Genomic DNA, 22432 nt, shown 5'->3' with positions numbered 1-22432 from the left:
TCCAATATACGAATCAATGGTAAAAATACAAGTCTAGCCAACCCAATATCAAATCTTCTACCCAACTCAGAGACTGCAGATGTTGACAAAAAATCACTATGTCGCTACTAATATTGAAGGATCATATGAAAAATCAAACTATATTTATTTTCTCATCCTAAAACACTTTCAAAGCATGTTCTTAGATCTAAAAATATTGGATTTTTCTTTTGAGGTTGGTCGCTAGGTTGAGAGGTTACATCTCCGAATGTCGTTAAATAATCTTAAATGTAACTTTTACCAAGGAAATTTTATAGGAAAAGTTATTTGTGATTCAACAGGTGCAAGAGCCCATTGATTCACCAACGTCCGTCTCTAAGATAGGATGCTATAAATAACCCACGGGGTAAAATGAATTTCCATGGTGTAGAATTTTTTTAAAAAATCATATTTTAAATATTACAAATTTGATTTATTTTTCATAGAAACCCCCTCCAAAAAATATCCCAATTTTATTTTATTACACCAGTAAACATATATTAAAAAAACATGGTTTAATTCAATAGTGAGTGGCATAATATCGAACTAAATTTATATTGGATATTACTTGAAATGGATATGATCTTGTCAGCAGACTGATCAGATAAGATGGACCTTCACTGATTAAGTAATCAAAGATTCAATAACACAATAAAAAACTTGATAGAGCATATGTAACGTTTTGAAATTTGCGATTAGACCTTCAATTCCACTTGCATTACTATTTTTTACCCACTGCTTGTACAATAACATCAACTACAGCAAGTGGCTTCTGTTGGATCTACTTATCTAAATTATAGGAAGTATTCTTATAGTTTCCCAATCTGGTTTCCTTTTTCTGATCATTGGTACTTTTTCTATGTGCTTATAAATAGTGCCTTCACAATTAACAAACCCCACAAATGAGAGTTCTGAGAGTCAATTTGATTGAGTCTATTGCCTCATGAATGTTCAATCCCTATCTTATTTTGAGCTAAATTTCATCAACATCAAAAGATGATGTACAAATAAGTGTATATCCTTTCCTTACAAAACTGAGTCCATGTACACCAACTCCACAAGATCTTAACCAACACTCTGAAAAAGTCAAACACTAGTAGATAGGATGTAGTTACCCCTTCTCTGGCCAGCACATCCACTCCTTCATTACTCACCATGAATGTAAGGTTGCCCTTAGCTTTGCAAAATATTCCAAGATTTTTTAGACCATTGTTTAGCTGCCAAGAGAACCCAATAGCATTGTATAAGTCCCCCTCGATGCATATTGCACCCCTTCTCTTCTTCAGAAGTCGTAGCCTATAAGCATTCAGCACATCCTCATCTCATTTGACTTGCAAGCATACAGGCCCATACGAAGTCATGAACATCTTCCCATGGTGCTCCCTGAGCAGGTTAAGTCACCCTCAGGGGAAGTACCAATTTGTTGGACCAAACTTCTTTTCAGAAATCTGTTCTGCCAATCTTCTTCCAATTTGTTTTAAAATCCCTAACAGCTTATCCTTACTCTTTTGATCTAGACTATGGCATATAAGTTGTGTTGTCCTTTATATCTTCCACCTCCTCGTTTTGATCCTAAGCATCATGTTGTTCCTTTCAAGCCATATAAGCCTCACAATCACAAAAAATTTCAGTCTCCATACAATAAGTGAAACTAACTCAAGAGGGACTCCACCGAGGCTGCCGATACCCATTTGAAATAACATAGGCTTAATGCAAAAGACCAAGTAATTGTTGCAGAGGATCCAGGCAAAATAGATGACTTAGACTTACTGATCCCATTGCTTCCTTGCATATAAATAAGCATACGTTTGAAATTCAGCATCCCTTTCTTTCTTAGGTTGTCCACTGTCAAGATTTTGTTTGACACGACAGGTCATCCAAGGGCCTTTGTTTTTAGAGGGAATGGGTGGACCACATTGGCTGTGACAGAATCTCCTCTGTGCATGATGCCAATAAGCTATATACATGAATATCACTACAAAGGACACCTTTACTAATGGAATCCAAATCAGTCCATCTTTTTATTGCAAGAAAATAATCAGTGGAGCTCATGTTATAGCTTTTGACATACCTCTATTTCATCGTCCTTTGATGCCCTTCTGAAGCAAGGGATTCAAATATAGCTTGCAGCCCTGCTCTTCCACCACATCTGCCACCGTAACATCAGGCCTTGAAGCCACCATGGTTAGCATAGAGTGTTCTTCTTTTAATGTAGCGTAGCCCAAACATAGGCCCTTCCGAAAGTATGTTTTCTCACCAATGACCCGCATCCGTACTCTGCTCTTGATGCCTAAGCAGTAGTCATTCATCCATTCCATGCACCTTAGAATCCCCCTTTTGTCCTATGAGATCTAAGAAACCTTCCAGTTTCATCCCGTGGAGACCTCACGAGATGCGAGTCAGTGGCAGACGGTGCGACGCTTCTCATACCACACAGAAAAAATCACCAGCCACAATTCATAAAGACAAATATGCAATGGAAGCCAGCTTCTGGAAACCAAGAAAACCCCTTCTCAATATAGGGACCACAACACTTTCTCCGTCCTTTAAAGAAAACTTTGGATCCTCTATCATCCACAAGCTAATCAGATCACAGGAGCTCATTTCTAGAGTAACATCCCACCCCAAGTCTATAATGCATGACTAGTGGAAATAAAATAATTTCCTAATGCCATTAATTATTTTCCTTCATTGTGGCTAATGGTTAGCACTTTCTTTGTTACTATGACAATACATATTCCCCAGTCCATCAAAACCGCATTTTTTTGCCTTTTCTATTAATAATGATGTCAATTTTTTTTCCTAATCTCCCTCCTCTTCACAATCAAGTTCCAACCTTTTCTACTCCTTTGGCAAAGGTATGGTCAAAGGCCAGTCAGCTTAGGTTACAATAAAATAATGATACAAAAGACAGTGTGTAAAGGTTCGGATCAGACGAAAAATTGTTGGGGATCTTCCGGGGATCCATCTTTCTGAAAGTTATTGAGATCCTGCAAAATCAAAATTTGGGAGTGTTAAGAGTTTTGATGCTAAATACAGTTTGCAGAATTTTTCAAATCAATCGAATTCGGAAGTTTAGGTTTCAAAATCAAATAGTGGAGCATCACAATGTTAGCTGTGTTCTAACTTCTTCCCAGTATGTTTAATGATTCTGCATTTTTTTGCTAAGCATGTTGTTTTACATAAGTTTTCCAACAGTCTGAAATATAGTTCTCGTTTCTTCATTTATAAAATGAGATAAAAAAAGGGACAAAAGCACGTTTCTATTTACATGAAAGGCCTATTTCTGCAATTTTAGAGGAACTTTTAGATGCAAAACACATAATTAGAATTGACATAAATTACCTCTTTGCCAGAACACCTGGAACAGAGTGCTTGGCCACATCAGAACTGTTGCCATTCAAGATTAGCACTGATCTGTATGAGGAACGGAAATAATCAGCTACATAAATAACACATAATCAGTATTGATCTTGAACAGAAATAATCAGTTGCATAACTAACAAATAGCTTAAGTGTCGAGGAAAAAATATTTTACACACCAAAAAGAGAAAACAATGCCAAAACACATCACCTATCCCCAAATAAACCCTAGTTCCCATTTCTTTACACCCCTACTGAGCACGACATTCACTGTTGGGCAACAAGCCAGGGGGCAAACTCTAGATTTCTACCCAATCAATTAACAAAAAAACTTGTAATAAAGATGAAAAAGGACACACTACATTGTTTCCAAAGAAATGCAACAAATAGTAAGCATACTCGACAGGCAAAGGGATCGAAAATGAACCAGCAAAATCTCCTGGTCCCACGATTTTCAGGTTAGCACCAAAAACTATGTTGCGTTCACTGAGGAATGACACCGTGCAAAAAGGGCGGACAAAGTCATGGTGGTCAATATGGGGTGGTATACAATCTCCTTCATCGTAGATGTTAACGATGCAGCTGTTGGGAATACAATCCGTAGGAAGGACATGCTACCTGACCACTGTTTTGATCATTGTTTTGAAGGGGGGAGGAATGGGGTCCACTTCCTCGTTACGAATGATGCCTGGTGGGTTTCCATTCTTATCCTGTTCAAAGAAGATTCATATAATGTCAAAGTTTCTAATGTGCAGTATTCTCTTAATTGCATCTAGAAGAACATTAACTCATGAAAAGATGATTCTCTAAAATATAGTATTCTATATATTTACCACTGCATAATTGTAGCAGCAACCAAAGTGCATGGTCACACGCCCCTTCCCATGCATCCATTTCTGTGATTGTGAATAAGTTCACTCTGAAAAAAAAATAAAAATTAAATGGCTTTAGTACATATCATACAAACCATGGCCACCGTGCCAAGCCATTAATAACACTAAAAATTAGGAGAAAAAACAATTATCAGAAAGCAAAATTTCCAAAAGCCACATACATAGAATTCCAAAAATCAGACTTGAAAATATAGTATTATATGAAAATTCTCTCTTTGCTTGCAGAGGTTTTCCACAGGGCATTAGCATGAAATATGGCACCGATTCTCCGGGATATGAAACCAGAATCCAATATACAGAAAATTTGGATGATAGTATCCTTGATAGATCTAAGCTAATGAGATAAATATAAGTTGTAGAAGTAAATCAGACAATATACATCAAAGTTATAGAAGTAAATGAATCTCATTGCGAAATCAACCTTTAGAAGAAAGTGGAGATAACCATGACAAATGCCCAACAATAACCATATATCTTTTTGACATGAATCATCAATTTCTTGCCAGCTTCCCAAAGTGAATCTGCGAAAACACTCCACATTTCAAATGATAGTACAAATGCTGAATGGACAATTTGTCCAGAGGAATTTAGATGCCCTGTTAATTGTCATCACACCTGTTTTCAGGTGCCAACAAAACATGGGAAAGGCAGAAAAATACAGTGCCAGAGCACCTCCGTTTCTAAATGTGGACAAGGCCCTTAAACCAGGCCGAAACCAGGTTCGCTGCAAAGTCCATATAATACTTGCTAGGTCTGCTGAGACTTGACCAGTTCCCAATGATTTCATATGAACATGATATCCTGCCAGGTCCAAGTGACTCACCCAAGTCCGAGTCAAACTCAGCAAGTCTTAAAAACACCGTACCAGTAAGATGCCATAGGATTCCTATGAGAATATGATTATAAAAATCAACCAAAAACATCTGTGTCTTCCACAAGTCTTCCAAATGAGGAAACTATGAGCAACTAGTGTGGTGACAAATGGGGAGCAAGGAAACATAGGTGGGGGGTGGGGGGTGGGGGAGATAAGAACAAAAGCATTACGGCATCACTGGGTGCTTGGGATATTTATTGGAAAGTTATGGTGAACCTGGATTAAAAAAATGAGGCATGAACAAATACTCACTAGAATCCCATTCATTTAAGTATGTGCAACAATATCTTCTAGAAGAATTTACTTTTTGTACTCCCATTTGCTTGTAATATTGTTGTTTCCCAGTGAGACAGGGCAAGGGGTGACAGAGCACTAGAATGAACAGCATGATGGGTGACATGAACGAGGGGTGACTTATTGTAGTCTCATATGCTCTATGCAGGCACACACAATAAAATGAAGAAAAACAATTTACCCAGTAGATACACTATAAAATAGCACAGAAAATACAACATGAAGTCCTAAAAATTGGAATCATATATTTTCCCTTTCTGCCCATAAGTAACAACGGCTAATGTGAAGGGATGTGAACATTGGTTGCAAGTGCAAACAAGGCATAGTTCATTGAGAAAGGATAAAACAATAATAGCCCACATAGTTCCCTTGGGAAAATGATCTACTCAGGAGGATTTTTCAATCTGAAATTTTGGGACCTCCCTAAGAATATCATCAAATGAAAAAAAAAAAGAAAGAAATACAAAGAAAGTAGGTTGTTCAGTTGAAGAGTTTACAACCCCAAAAATTGGGAGCCTAAAAATACTCCTAGATTGGGTTTTATTTGAAGAAGTGAATGGAGGAGTGCACCCAATGGAGCATAGAATCTTTTGACAAAAATAAAGATACAATCAAATGATTATACATATGTCAGATACATTCAAAGGATTATATATATCTCAGATTCTTTTGTTGGATGACTGTCACCAATATGCCATGAGTCTATTTATGCTGAATTCATCAATATGTACATTGTGGCTCTACATTGCCGAAGAACAAAAGGCTATGGAAGTAGCTGCTCCAACATTAAAAAGATATAGATAAACATAACTCAACACCAGGAACTACACATATCATATATCATACAACTCTAAGCTACCACACAGAAACATCGAAACCATAGAGAGTAAGAAAGAGGCATACCCCTTAGTTCATTTTTCCTCCCCATCTCTGGAAGGCTGTAAACATAATCAACAATGGTCTTCTGTTCAGTAGCGTTGAAAACACAAGTGTGCAGCTCAAGTCCCTTGACAATGTTAACCAGTTTCCCATTGATCCTTTCCAAGCATACATAGTCCTTTTTCCTCGCCACTTGGGTTAAACGAATCCACTCTCTCTCATCTCTCATCAATGAATTCTTCTTTTGAACTTCAGAGTTGAGTGATTCATCAAATTCCTTTGTCTGGGAAAACCGCCCACTTCTATCCCTCATGTCTCGCCCATGAGCAACCCGACGGTCCCTATACCTGCTACCTTCTAACGAGGAGAGAGAGGTTTCTCCTGAACGCATAGGAACCCTAGAACCAGATGTGTTGGTTAAGCTTTCATCAAATTCCTCTGTCTGGGAAACCTGCCTACTTCTATGCGTCTTTCCTCGCCAATGAGCAACTCGACGGTCCCCATAGTTGCTACCTTCTAAGGAGGAGAGAGAGGCTTCTCCTGAGCGTGTAGGAACCCTAGAAGCAGATGTGTTGGTTGAGCTTTTGTATGATTTCCTAAAGTTCCCATTTGACTAGCTATTGGAGCTCCTATCCGACATAGTTAAACTTGAAGAAGCTGCAACTAAGTACCTTTGATCCTCACAAAAATGTCCATTTGATAATGAATCTTGATCCAATTTCCCTATAAAAAATAAAGAAAGGAATCAATTAACCAAAACAGCAGATAAACATCAGAAGACTATGAAGAAAATTGTGAAGGACCATTAAAATATAACTAACAATCAATTATCCAGAAAAAACACCCCATAAGATCACAAACTAAGGTACCCACACACAAGTGAGATTACTTTTTATAGACTACAGATAATGCTCCTACCTAGGAAAAATCTGAAAGAAGGATTGAAGGCGAGCATAACTTTTCACTGTATAAGAACAATATTACCAACTTTTTATTCACCCCGCTCCTAATACAAATTCAACCAACTTCGTCATAAGGAAAATGGATTGTAAATACTAAATCCTTCAATAAATGGATGAATTCTGCAAAACATGCATAAACCAAAAAACTTGAACAGAACTGTCATCAAGAGAAAAGCTCCGGTTACCACGATATGCATCCAGATAAAACTATCATAATTCACATTTTAGAAATCCAAAGGCTAAAAACTCATTGTTAAAGCTCAGAGATTGATCTGGTAGTCCCTAAAAGAATGTCTTAGCACTCGATGTTTTTGTTTAAAAAAAACAAGAATTTATAGCTCGACATTTGCTTCTTAAACATACGAGAAAATAAATAAAAGAAAAAATGATGGAGGGCAAATTATCCTTTAATTTCTAGCATTTTTTAGTTTTTTTTAGGAATTCTAGGGTTTTTATATTTTTTTTATCTATTTCATGAGAACTACTCATGAGTACTATTCATAATACTATATATCAGTCAAAACAAAACCCAATTTCCAGTTCACTTACCAGAACCAATAACAAATTACCCTAATGTAAAAACATGCAACAGTGAAAAACCCTAACTATATCAGTAGAAACAAAAAACAATTCCCAATTCACTTTTCAAACAAACAAGCCAAGTACCCAATTCCAATTAATTGAATCTGATTACAATGATCTAAGAGAAAACAAATTACACCAAAACAAATACAGTTGGGCATAGAGTGAAAAAGCAACACAATTCTGCTCTAAAGGAAGCCCTAACCACGTAATTCAAAGCAAAACACGAACCAATTCTCACAGAAAAGATAGAAACAAAACCCAACCCAGCAACACAAACCCTAAAAACATCAACGAAAGGAAGCAAACCCTAATTTTGTCTGCATGTAAAGAAAGAAAACCCTAATTCAACGAAAGAAACACTCACCAGAAGCCAACTGACGAATACGATCTGACAAAATCTCCGCGAACCTCCTGCAAAGGCCCTCAGTGAGAAAGGGAATAAACTGAGCCAAAGATTGGCTTGAGTCTTGAGGCCCTAAGGCTTTCCCACTTTTCACAGCAATTCTCCGAAGAGAGAAAGAAGATGAGAGAGATTGGGGAGAGAGAATTATGCTCGAAAGAGAGAAAGAAGACGAGAGAGATTGCAAAGAGATTGTAGAGAGAGAATTATGCTCGAAAGAGAGATTGTAGTGAGAGATTGCAGAGAAAGAAAGAAGATTGCAGAGAGAGATATGCTCGAAAGAAGATCAGAGAGATTGTAGAGAGACAGAATAGTCGAGGCGTCGATGGTCATCTACAAATAGAGAGAGAACGGTCTATCTACCGCATAACCATTATCATCCGTCCGATCTGAATCGGACGACTTCACTCAAATAACGCCCGCGTATAAGATTATTCCCGCCGAAATAGGCGCGTACTCTCTCTCTGGAAATAGTAAGCATCGCTCACTTACTCTCCCTAGTTTCTCTCTCCTCCTTTGTCTTTTCATATCTTTCCATATCTCAGTCTCTCTCTTCCTTAATTCTTTTCCCCTCTCTCCCTCCCTCCCTCCCTCCCTCCCTCTGATGTATTCTCTCTCTCTCTCTCTCTCTCTCGCTTTTTCCTATCTTTCCATATCTCTTTTTTTTGTTTATAAAAAAAATTTGGGTTTGGTTTTGATAAGGTCGCAACCGCAAACGATCCGTGTCGTAACATATAAGTTTGATGGAAAATTTTCTTTAAGATTATCTCAAAATCTATATTCATATTTAATTTACAAAATTGGAAACATAACCTCTACCCTGAAATTTCCATCCCCATTGGCCCATTGCGATCACCAAAATCCCTGGTACCCCTCAAGTTTTAAAAACTTTAGATCCATTAGCTCTCTAATTATGTTTTTCTTTGTTCTTTTTACAGATTTGACCACAAAATGGCAAACTCATGCATTAGACATTCGTATTTTATTATTTTTTTGGTGACTTGATATACAAATTTTTTATGATGATGATGATGATGATAATAATAAGAGAAAATTACGTTAATATCTGTTATACTTTCCGTTATTTTGGATATATCTAATAGTTTTCGTTATTACCTGGATGTTTGTTTTTTACCTTTTATATCGTAATTTTTTATAAAAGACGACTTTACCCATTTTTGGGTGTTCAACAACCGAATTCAAAGTATTTTCGGTTGTTTACGGGATTAACTCGTTTAAGCTTCATACTATGGTTTCGGTTGTTCAATAACCAAAATTACTGTTTTCGGTCGTTCAAAAACCGAAAACGTGATTTCGGTTGATGAACAATTGAAATTCTGCAGGGCTCATTTTAAAATACTGGAACTATTTCTTGGGCTGCACCGGTCCCTGTATTTGTCATTCCCCCCATTTTTCACTCTCTTTTACCTTTCTCATAATCACAATAGCTATTTATATCTAGATAGAAGTATTTTGATGGATCATAATTGTATTTGACGCATTTTGAGGGCAATTGGCGGATTTCAAATTTGTAGTGAAGGTATGTAAAATCTGATTTCTTGTTCAATTTTTAGAAGTTAACATTGTATAAGATTGTGATTTAGGGTTTCGCACTTGAGCAGAAGCGGTCGATTTAGGGTTTATTTGATGGATTTTACATATCCATAAATGACAATATGTTTGGTGATAGTTAGGTCTTTTAGGAAGTGTAATTATTTGGGGTTTTTATAACTGTAAATTTGGGGTTATTTTTAGTTTTTGAATGATATACATGAGTTATGGAGTTATGTTTATTTCTTATTTGTCGTTTAAAATTTTTAAAATTTGGGGTTATTGAGAACTACAAATTTGGGGGTTTTATTAGAACTCTAAATGAATTCATCTGCAATTTGAAATCAATAACTTAATATAGTTAAATGTGTTGTTGGATGTTTCCTTTGTATTTGAAACTGCATAATTTATGCTATATTGGGTTTGCAATTTGAAATGCATAATATAATAATATTGCTTTCTATTTGTTTTTGTCTTTGAATCTTTGACCCATCAGTGCTTTATTTTGATTTTTACGGGTCATTTGTATTATTTTTTTAAGCTTTTAGATGTTGTTTGTTTCATTTTACGTTTTGGGGGTTTGGTTTTTCAATAGTTGAATGGGTTTGTGTTTTGTGACTGTATATAAATGAATCCATCTATAATTTGAAATCTGTAGCTTAATATAGCACCCTTTGTTATCGGATGTTGGATTTATCATTGAAAATGTATGACTTCTACTATGTTGGACTTGTAATTTGAAATTAGTAGCTTAATACAGATTGTTAGATGTTACTCTGTGTTGTTGGATGTTGTTGTCTATATTTTGTTGTAAATAACATTTGGGTTATAATAAAAGTAAAAAGCAATAGTTGTCTTTATTTCTTTCCCTTTGAACCAATCTTTTAGTTGTCTGAAATGGAGTTATAATGAATGGGTGTGGGTTTTGTAACTTTAAATTTCTTATAGCATATATTTTGAATAGGTACAGAGATGAATAGGTACAGAGATAGTATAGAACATTGTTTTGGTTATCATATAATAACAAAAATTTTGCCTTTTATACTTCATGCTCATTCCATTGTTAGTTATATATGATTTAGTGATATATGATTTACTGATATATGTGTTAGTAACTCCATTTATAGTTTGGTGGCTATTTACCTTGACCATTTTGCAAATGCTTGTGGGTTTAGGAGTACATAGATAATAAATAACTCTATCCATACTGGCTTCAATATTTTGGATAGAATAATTAGTGAGTAGATTTATTTGAGAGCTCATTCGATATGTAAATTTATTATCGCATTCTTATCTTATAGGAGTATTGTATATGAAAATGCATGATGCAATTTTAAAATGCATGATGAGTTATTGGTGTCTTGATTTGAGTGAATATGAGTCGTGTCCATCCAGAGGCGGGGTACCTAGGAGGTCCTCAGGACCCTAGCTTGCTACAGCTTCATCCAGAACATTCATCATATTTCATATAGGAGGGACAGGTATATGCATATATTCATCTGCTCTTTCCATTAGTTCCTTATTTTTCAATAAATTGTAGTTTATTTCAATAATTAAATGTGTATATATATTGTAACTTGTATGTGTTCTATTTGTTGTATTTCAGGAAAAACAAGAAATTAGAATCTATGAGAAGACTTTTTGATTGAACGATTGGCATCTAACCGATGAGCAAGTTCAATTAGTGAATGTGTCTGGGTTGGGTGCTCTATCTATCATCCGACCAGGTTAAATTGTTCATCCTTTGGTTGTAACCAATGCAGAGAGGTGGCGTTTAGAGACCAATTCATTCCATTACAACATTCAAATTGGTGAGAAGACACCAACTTTATTTGATGTGTACGAGATTTTAGGATTGACTGTGGATGGCGAGCCTGTCATATGTCGTCCTATCAGTGATCCCCACGAGTTCATAGAAAACAATTTAAGTATAGTCCCCACTGGAGGCAACCTGACAACCATAAAACATTCATGGTTGAAGCCAATTTTAGGGAATTGCCACCTAATGCAACCAATGTGGAAGTAGTCAGATATACTCGAGCCTATCTACTCTTCCTCACCATCGTTATCATTTTCGCTGATGCATTAGTTGCAACATGCCAACAAGGTACTTACAATCCTTTGAAGATATTGAGGAAGCTGGCAGATATGCATGAGGTGCTGCAGCACTCACCTATCTTTATCGTTCCCTTGAAAACACTTGTACTTTCAAGCGAAGACATTTTAGTGGTCTAGCCACTCTTATATAGGAAAATTAAATTTTTGTATAGACATAAGCATAATAGTTTAGACTACTTAGAAAAATATTTTTTACTTATTATATCTTGATATAATGCAGTGCTGGTATTATGAGCATATTATACATATGAGGCCCACACCACATAGTATCTATCCAAATATGCCTAAGGCAAAAATATGGGAGCCACCGAAGAATTATTATGGCAATCGATATAATCTGATGCCTCCCATTAGACAAGAATTCGATAACCTTCATCCTAATGAGGTTAGTTTGTACTTTGATATTCAGTACTTTCAATTATATATAAGTATTTGTAATTTTTTTATTGACTGATTGTCGTATGTGTGATTGCACTTCATATAACAGGTAATATGGAATCCCTATTTCAAGCCTGATAAGGTCATTTCAGTTGATAAGCATACAACATTCCAAATTGCAATGTGCATAACGACTCATATCTTTGATGATATTGCTGAGCCATACATGTCAGATCGTGTTTGCCGACAATTTGGAGCTAAACAAGGCATTCCACGAAATCCCTCATCTGTTGGTAGGAGGTCTAGCAAACAAGGTGGACAGCGAGATTGTCGAAATGTCAATTCTGATAAAATCTATCATTGGCTGTCTCGCCATGAGCACATGATGACAGACATTGAATCTGATACTACCAATGGGTTGCCTTCAGATGAGTACAAGGTTTGGTACAATCGAGTGTCTCATCCTATCATACATAATGTAGCTAACCCACCAATAGACATTTTGCAACCTCATAACCAAGAAGAAGAAGAGGTGGTTCCTGCACATGAACCACAATATATAATGAGACATCGAGGTTATGAGGATCAGTTGGTATGTATATATTAACCTACAAATTGCTTTAGTTTTGTACTTGCCTATCAGTTTATATACTTATATTAACCTCCAAAATGTTTTTGCAGGTTAGTGTAGTTCAGGCTAGTACAACTATGTTATAGAGGCACTGACACAGACAGAAGTGGTACCCTAAAGTTTATCAACGCGTTAACAATGTGTTTGAAATGTTGTCTAAGTTTGTGCCTGTCGACATGGAAGATATAGGAGCCAGGATGGAAATTTTACAACGTGAAGTTAATGACGAAGTTGTACAAGAAGAGGCCGGACAAGATGTAGTTGGTGAGAGTAATCGGACTGCTGCTGAAGTATTGGCTCCATCCACACAACCTGCAGTTGAGGAGCCTAGAAGACATAACATGAGAAAGAAGCAGTATCAGCTCAACAAAAGGCGGCCAATGTAAATGTATTTTTTGACAATGTAATGGTCATTTTTACCGTTGTAATATTATGAAAAGACAATGTAATTGTCATTGAATACATTTTTATTGGTTTGAAAGGATAATGTAATTGTACATGACTATATTCTTTTGAGCATTCTTTTTATTTTGTCGTGAGATATATATATATGTGTGTGTGTGTGTGTGTGTGTGTGTGCTGTTTGTATAGAGTCTAGGATCTAAACTTGGAAACCTGAAAATTGACAGATATATCAAAACTAGGAAAACTTGTATAGAGGAATGTGGTTTCAAAAAAAGAAGGTAATCTGTTCAAAAGAAATAGAGTAAATTAATGAAGAGTTGCTTAGTTATTGAGAATGAGAGAAAAGAGTAGTACCTGTTATACGAACATGGTGTTCAACAAGGCTTCCAATGACAAGCTTGTATATGGAAATTTTAAAGACTTTGAAACCAAGAAAATTTAGGTTCCAATGAGCCTAGGGTATTTTTGGTTGTTCAACAACTGAAAACATAATTTCGGTTGTTCAACAGCCGATTTAGTGACTGCGAAAATCCAGCAAGCTTCTGGAATCCGTAGTCACAATTTCCGTTGTTCATATTTCGGTTGTTGAACAACGGAAATTGTCACATTTTCAGTTGTTCAACAATCGAAATTGTACATGTACTTCTGCAGAGGAAAAAACATCTTCGGTAGTCGAACAACCGAAAACACAATTTCGTTTGTTTAACAACCGAAATTACAAATTCAGTTGTTGAACAATCGAAATTGTCACTATTTCAGTTGTTGAACAGCCGAAATGATGACTGCGAAAATCCAGCAAGCTTCTGGAATTCGCAGTCACATTTTCGGTTCGGTTGTTGAACAACAAAAAATGTGACAACCAAAATTGTATATGTACTTCTACAAAGGAAAAAAAACATCTTCAATTGTCAAACAATCGAAAACACAATTTTGGTTATTCAACAACCGAAATTACAAATTCGGTTGTTCTTAATTCGGTTGTTGAACAACCGAAATTGTTACTATTTCGGTTGTTCAATAGCCAAAATGGTGACTGCGAAAATCCAACAAGCTTTTGGAATTCGCAGTCACAATTTCGGTTGTTGACAATTCGGTTGTTATAAAACATGATTAAAATAACCTCCTATTACATGTTAAAGGGGGTATTGGTTAAAGGGACATTGTCATCTTCCTTGACATATTCGGTCCTTAAAACATACCCTTGTAATGTTCAGATCAAGCTTCTATGTCCATATCAAATTTAGTTTGATCTGAACATTACAAGGGTATGTTAAAAGTTCTAACTAGAAATGTTCAGATCAAACTTTATGAGCAAGACGATATGGTCATTTTCTAATTTCATAACTATGCGTGAGTTCATTGCAATCACACTAACACCAAGTACAACACAAGATTGACAACACCTAAATCATTCTATTCATTAATTCATCAAATTGTTAATTCCATACAAAATACAAGATTTACAACGCATAATTCACTCTATCGGTTCTCTGCATGTACTCTTATTATGACTCACTACACTGCATCGTTTGCACTTCATAGGCCTGGTGATGGGTTGTTCGGTCTCGAATAATGTTCGTTGCTTTTTCGGTCTACCAAGAAAGCGTGTCGTCCTTGGTGGCAACACTGCCAGGTTGAAGATACCTGACAACTCAATATTATCCGAGACAGGCCCAAAATGAGTTTAAAAGGTCATTTTAAATATTTCCATTATGAAATATTGAAGGCAGTACGCAGTGGGATCCAAATGCATATAGTTAATAGCCGCAATCGCATAAGTACAGGGTATGCCACTGAGTTGTCATTTTCTACAACTACACGTCCATCGAGTTAAATCAACAGCGTACTTCTTCCCAAGATAGTGGATCTCAAGCTGCGTCTCTATGGTGGATATAACTGTGTACAAAAGTCTAGCCTTCATCTTCTTCAAGTCCAGTAATTCATGGGCTTTTGGTACTAGCATGCAACTCCAACTATTACCTAACTCCCTCTTCTCTTCAAACCTGGTCATCAGTTGTATCCGTATTTCTTCACATTTTATAATGATCGACTTCTCTCGAACAGACATTATCCAAGCATTGAATGACTTGGCTATGTTAGAGGTAAGATGATTCTATTTTGTCCCTGAAAAATAGGCATCTACCCAATATTTGGGAGGGATATTCTTAATCCACTCATATGCTTATGAGTCGGCATACTGTATGTCAAACATAATTTTTTCAAACCCACTAATAGTTGCTTTACGGGCAGTCTTCCAAAACAGCATCAACAATACTTCGGTGTTTGTTGACTTCTTCATAAATCCCTTGAAGTTCTTTCCCATATGTCGCATGCAAAATGCCGGAAAACATGTGGGAAAGCATTTTTCTATTACTTCTGGCAGGATTTTCTGTCGATCTGATATAATTGTGAAGACATCCATATTAGAAAACTCATTTAATAGCTCACTTAATATACTTAAGAACTAATACCAACCATGGTAGTTCTCATTCTCGACCACTGCAAATACCAACGAAAAGAGCCCATTATTTGCATATTTAGAGATGATGCACAATAATATGCTTTGATATTTTCTTTTTAAGAATGTCCCATCAATACCAATTAGTGGCCTGCATCCATTAACAAAACCCATGATACATGAATGATAGGCAATAAATAGTCGTTTGAACCTGCATTCATCGGTGTGGATGCAAACTTTGGTTCCCGGGTTGGTTCTTCGGAGCATCTCCATATACAAGGGGAGCTCATGGTATTGTTGTTCATGTGATCCATCTATCATCTCTCTAGTAACATCTTTTCCCAGCCAAGCTTGCATTAAGAAAGCTTGACAATGTGATCGTGTTGAACATCTTTTACGATGTATTTCGCTTTAATTTTTGGTTGGTCAATAAGGTGGGCTTTAATCTTTTTTGCCACCTAATCACTGTGACCTAGTGGCTGATGGACCCTCCCCATTGGACCACTACATGTGTGCTCCATAACCATATACTTCGCTTTGAAGTATGTCGTATTGCCAACTCGCAAACACCGCACTAGCCATGTGCATCCCTCTACCTTACAACTTGTCCACACCCGTCCCAATTCACTTTTGTCAAACTTCAAAACAAAATTATTGTAGATTGCAAAATCAACTAGATGATACCGCCATTCATTGACATTTTCAAAATATTGCCTATATTCAATTGAACCTCGTTACCAACTCTCCTACATGGGCTCTCTAGTGGTTCAATATACTCCATATCACGCTATGGTACAAGCTCAGGGTCAAGTGCCACTTGAATGTTTTGATCTTGATCAATGTTATGCCGACTGTTGACAAAAGATAGAGTGTAAGATGAAGCAACAATTTCTACACATAAAAGAATAAAATAAAGCAAAATTACAAATGAAAAAGTAAATTGTAGATATACCTATTATTTGAAGATGGGTCATCACCAACAGATTCCCGTTTTGGCTCCATTTTAGAGGCAATATATACAACAATTTTCGAAGATTCCCTTCTCAACATAAAAGATACATCTATATCATCACTTACATCAATCAAATCAAGCCTACTAGAAAGACTTGCGTTGTGGTACATAATAACTAATTTGTTTGGATCACACATTGTTAAATTATCAAAATTACTTTTTAGTTCCTCTAAATAACTATTTCCATTATATTTTGTAACCTTTAATTTTCCCCCTTTATAAAAGATACGTTCGTCATCTGCATTTGTCTCAAATGACCCCTCATATCGAAATACCAGTTGCACTCCCTCAGTAACCATCGTCAATGCTACTGTATAAAATGAATGACAAAATTTGTACTATAAAAAATCGATACAATAAAGAATACAAAAAATTTGGATATTTCTAACTACTTTATGGTTCATAAAATGTGAATATTACATAATAAATTGAAATAGTGTACTACTAAAAAAAGTCAAGTAATCAATAAACAACAAAAATAACAAATACTCAAACAAACACAAAATAAACAATAAATGTTAATACAAACAAACAAGTTGAACAATATGTAGCCAAAACAACAAATAGAATGTATCAACATAATACAAACAATAAATATTTATACAAACGACAAATAACTATACAAAGAAACAACTTCAACAATATTTAACAAATATTATTTATTAATCAACAATACACAACTGATGCAAATAGATACAAGGAGAAAATAAGAATAGAAAATTAATTATAATAAAAAAAGAAAATGGAGAGAATATACCCTCTCTCAATGTCTGAGAGGGAGTCCACCTCAAAATAATCTCTTCTTGAGACTAAATTTTATTAACTCATTCACTCTTATTTATAATGAAAGGAAACCTCCCTTTAAATAGCCTAAAAAAGGATAAGCAAAATAAAAAAAGTTTCTCCACACGCACTCTCCTATTTTATCTCTCCTCCCTATTTTCTCTCTTCCCTACTTTCTTCTCTTAACTTCACGTGATAAATAAATAGCCAAGTTTTTATCAAAGCAAAATGTCCCACATTTTACTCTGTTTTAAAATATAAAACTCCCCTAGATTTAACCTTTATCATATTTACATTCTTAAACTAACCAACTCAATTATCATGCCCACCTAATTATTCATGCACATCTTTTATTCTTGAGTTAAAAGATAAACTGAACAAAACTAAGAATAATAAAAATTACTTTTTTTTCTCTGTATCATTCTCCTGGGGTTGGGAGAAGCTCGACCTCAAGCTTGAAGCCAATCATCATCTGCTAATTGGTGATATAATCCCACCTTGCGTCTCGACACCTTTTCTTCAATATCTTCCAGACTAATGTAAGACTATTTGCGTGCAACTGTGTCTCAAGAGTAATTGTTGAATAGGAGCTTGGGCTGATTGTTCCAAACTAGGATTAAGTTCACTGCCAAAGAATCACCATATTCAATTAATGAGCACCTTTGATCATGAGCACCTTTGTCTCAAGGTCTGCTAGGGAATCCACCCTAAAATAATATCTTCACGAGACCAAATTTTATTAACTCATTCACTTTATTTACAATAACGGGAAACCTCCCTTTAAATAGAATAAAAAAAGATATGCAAATAAAAAAAATATCTCTCTACACCCACTCTCTTATTTTAACTTTCCTCCCTATTTTCTCTCATCCCCATTTTTTCTCTCTTAACTTCACGTGCTAAATAGATAGCCACGTTTTTATCAAAGCAAAGCCTCCCACGTTTTACTTAAACCGGTTATTGTTTTAAAAGATAAAACTCCCCTAGATTTAACCTTATCCAATTTACATTCCCAATTATCATACACACCTAATTATCCCCGAACATCTTCTATTCTTGAGTTAAAAGACAAACTAAAAAAAACTAATAATAATTAAAAAATTTAAAAAAATTTATCTGCATCAACAACAAATACAAATATAAAAATATAATATTCTATTAATTGTGACAAATTAACAAAAAATAATCAACAGCATAAGGCAAGAGTAATAACAGTACCAATCACGACCAATTAATGAGCCAATCTCGTGGGATACTACTGTATTGGGGAAAAGTAAAAAATGTATGATATGCGTATGATACTGTATTTGGCTTGTTTTCCCCCTACTTTATATATAAAAAAAATTTCTTACATTAAGACGCGGGAAATATTGGCGCTAATATTTTCGATTAATCAAAAATCAAAATTCACAGAATTTCGATTGTTCAAAAACCGAATTCAAAGTATTTTCGGTTTTTGAACAATCGAAAATACAGTGAATTCGGTTTTTGAACAAACGAAACTGTACTTCAATTCAATTGTTCAATACTTCGAATTTGGTTGTTCAACATCCGAAAAAGGGTAAAGTCGTCTTTTTAAAAAAATTACGTTATGAAAGATAAAAAACAGACATCCAGGTAATAACGGAAACTATTACTTATATCCGTAATAACGGAAAGTATAATGGATATTAACATAATTTTTTCTAATAATAATAATAACAACAATTTATTATAATAATAAAAACAATTAATTATAATTATAACAATAATAACAACAATAATATATTAATTGTTAAATAATTCAACTCTTATAGGTATTTTGAGAAAAAATTAATAAAATGAATAAATAAATAATAATAATCCATTAACAATAGCAATAAAGATATTGATTAATCATTTTCCAAGTTCAAAAGATATTGATGCAATTGTAAAATACATCATAATACCTAAAAAAATCATATTCTTTTCATGTCTAAATTTATAGAGTGGGGTCAACGGAGGTAAGATTGATTTTGGGTAACAAAGAGAAAGGAAAGAAAGTTAACTAATGGAAGGGTTCGACATTTTGTAAAAAAAAAATATTAAATTTGTAAAAAAAAAACAAAGAACGACATAATTAGGGGTCTAAAGGTTCCAAAATTTTAAACTTGAGGATGTACATGGATTTTATTAAACCCAAGGGGCTAATAGGGATGGAAATTTTGGGGATGGAGTAAATGTTATTTTCCCTATAAAATTTTAAACGGAGTAAATGTTATTTTCCCTATAAAATTTTAAACTTCAAAAATGGTTAAAATCAAGTATATCTATAAATATATGAAAAATTTGAAATTGGACCATCTAGATAATGTGTTGTAAGATGCATTGTTTTTGGGACTCTAAATCCTTCTTTCTTTCATAATCATACATCTCGATGTCGATATGCTCAATTAGAGGATTTTTCAACATTAAAACAACCTTTTCCGATGGACTTTTTAGGTGCATCCGTAGTTATACAATTTTAGGTTGTATCCTTGGATAAACATTTTTCAAAAAAACTATATAACGTTGCAACCTTAAAATGTATAATTAAATATGCACCTCAAAAACTTATCGGAAAAGGTTGTTTTAATGTTGAAAAACCTTCTAATTGATCATCTCGATATCGAGGTGTATGAATATGAAAAATAAATAAATTTGAGTCTTAGAAATAGTGCATCTTGCAACACATTATCTAGACGGTCTATCTTTAAGATTTTCATATGTTTATAGATCTACTTTATTTTAATCATTTTTTTAGTTTAAAATTTTATAATTAGATATGAAAATATATTTTCAGACAATCCTAAAAGGAAAATTATACCAAAAATACATGTTATCATAAAATTTGAAGGTGCGCCTTAATTGGATTGTTTAAGCTTGCAACCTTATAGAAACCACACCCTTTGTTTATTGCTATAGGATTTTATATGTTTGATTATAATTATTTTCGTTGATGAGTGGTGTTCAAATTACATGGATATTTGAGTATATATGGGAATTGAGCAAGAAGGCAATAATAAGGTATTTTCAACTTCATAAGTAAGCTTTATGTTATTGTTCGTCTATTTTTTAAAAAAAAATTTAATTTTGAAGTTTTAATAATATTAATAATCATTACTAATGATAAGTATGATTGTAGGATTAATACAATAATAACTTTTTAGTAGCATGACTTGATTATAACTTTGTTAAGCTTTTTACTATGGATTTTAAAAAATTTAAATAACATTGTCTATGAGATACAAATCATCACTGAAAATGAAAATTATAGATATGAATTTCTATGCCTATTAGTTTCAGACCAATCTTTTAAAACTAATTTTTCTTTCCACAAAAAATTATTTTTTATTAGCACTTCTAAATAATAGCTTTGTTTTTATAATTTAGTAATTTATTTTTCTTTTAAAAATTATTTTTCTTTCCACAAAATTATTTTTTATTAGCAGTTCTAAATAATAGTTTTGTTTTTGTAATTTAGTAATTTATTTTTCTTAAAAAATAAGTTTGTTTTTGTGTTTCCATGCTTTCTAAAATTTACAAGTTATTTTATATTTTATTATAATTTTCAGATATTTGAAAATAAATACATTCTACAACTTTTAAGTGAACTTTTCTATTTGTTTATTGCTATATGATTTTGTAATTTTTCATGATGCGTCTCCCATCACCCATATATGTAGAGTAGATTTACATATGGTTTAACTATTGCCTTTAACACTCTCGATTAATACTTTCTACTTATTTTATTATTTTGTATTCTTTGAATATAGTTTTCTGTAAAAAATTTGTATCAATTTTTATTTTTATTTTCCTTTTTGGTATCAATTTGTTATTGTTCACTAAGTTCATATTTTTATAATTATATTACATTTATTAAAATTTGAAATGCTACTACTTCTTGTGCATAGTAGAAGAAGATTTAGAGTGAATTGTGCTAGAAAAATCATGCTACGGGAAGGTATATAGTTATTTTATTCGAATAATCACAATCACCTACTTTATACTTTTTTTTTAGCTCACAAGCTTATTATGAGATTATTTTATTTGTTATTTTTTAATAAAAACTTTGTACTTTCAAATTTTATGCTAAATGCTGTTATCACGTTTAAAAATCTTAAACTAATATAATTTTCAAGAAACTTTATAAACACTAATGATAATGAGGGTGATTTGGTAGCTCTTTTTTTTTTATTTTTTTTTCTCTTTTTTTTTATATTATTATTCTAGGTATTTTTCATCGAATTATGAATTTCATAATTGCCATGAAAATTTTATGAGTACTTTTCACTTTTTTTTTAATTTTGTTATTTCTTTTTTGTTACTATTTGAAAACTAACAAATACTTAAAAATGCCAAACCAGTTTTTAATATTTAAGGTCTAAAATTGTGAATTTAAAGTTTTTAGTTTTTGAAATAATTTTCACTTCTTTATTTTTATTACCAATTAAATAAATGCTAAAAAATATATGTTATATAAAAAAGTGCAGTTTGCATACGGATGCATCAGTCGGTGTAGAGGTAAGCTGCACCTTAAAATTTTATCATAGTATATAATTTTGATATAAATTGTTCTTACGATTATCTCAAAATCTATTTTTATATCTAATTATAAAATTTTAAATTTAAAAAATGGTTAAAATCAAGTAGATCTATAAACATATGAAAATCTTGAAAATGGATAGTGTAGATAATATGTTATAAAATGCACTATTTCTAAGATTTAAAATATTTTTATTTTTCATGGTCATACATCTCGATGTCGAGATGATCAATCAAAAGGTTTTTCAACATTAAAACTATCTTTTTCGATGGATTTTTTAGGGGC

At 33.7% G+C, this 22432-nt stretch overlaps 1 pseudogene across 1 annotated transcript; it reads right to left on the bottom strand.

The window, feature by feature from the left end:
* Nucleotides 1-930: 930 nt before the first annotated feature.
* Nucleotides 931-8767, bottom strand: LOC18438964 (RNA demethylase ALKBH9B-like; annotated as a pseudogene). The gene is made up of 6 exons (XR_016040572.1): nucleotides 8233-8767; nucleotides 6346-7044; nucleotides 4215-4300; nucleotides 3781-4091; nucleotides 3364-3435; nucleotides 931-3008 (listed from the first exon to the last, which is right to left on the bottom strand). The product of XR_016040572.1 is annotated as an RNA demethylase ALKBH9B-like (transcript).
* Between the last annotated feature and the right edge of the window lie 13665 nt (nucleotides 8768-22432).

The sequence above is a fragment of the Amborella trichopoda genome, chromosome 9 (genome assembly GCF_054954075.1).
Source record: "Amborella trichopoda isolate Santa Cruz 75 chromosome 9, AtrichopodaSantaCruz75HAP2 v2.0, whole genome shotgun sequence".
Classification (NCBI taxonomy): domain Eukaryota; kingdom Viridiplantae; phylum Streptophyta; class Magnoliopsida; order Amborellales; family Amborellaceae; genus Amborella; species Amborella trichopoda.
This window is presented reverse-complemented; position numbering and strand designations above follow the sequence as displayed.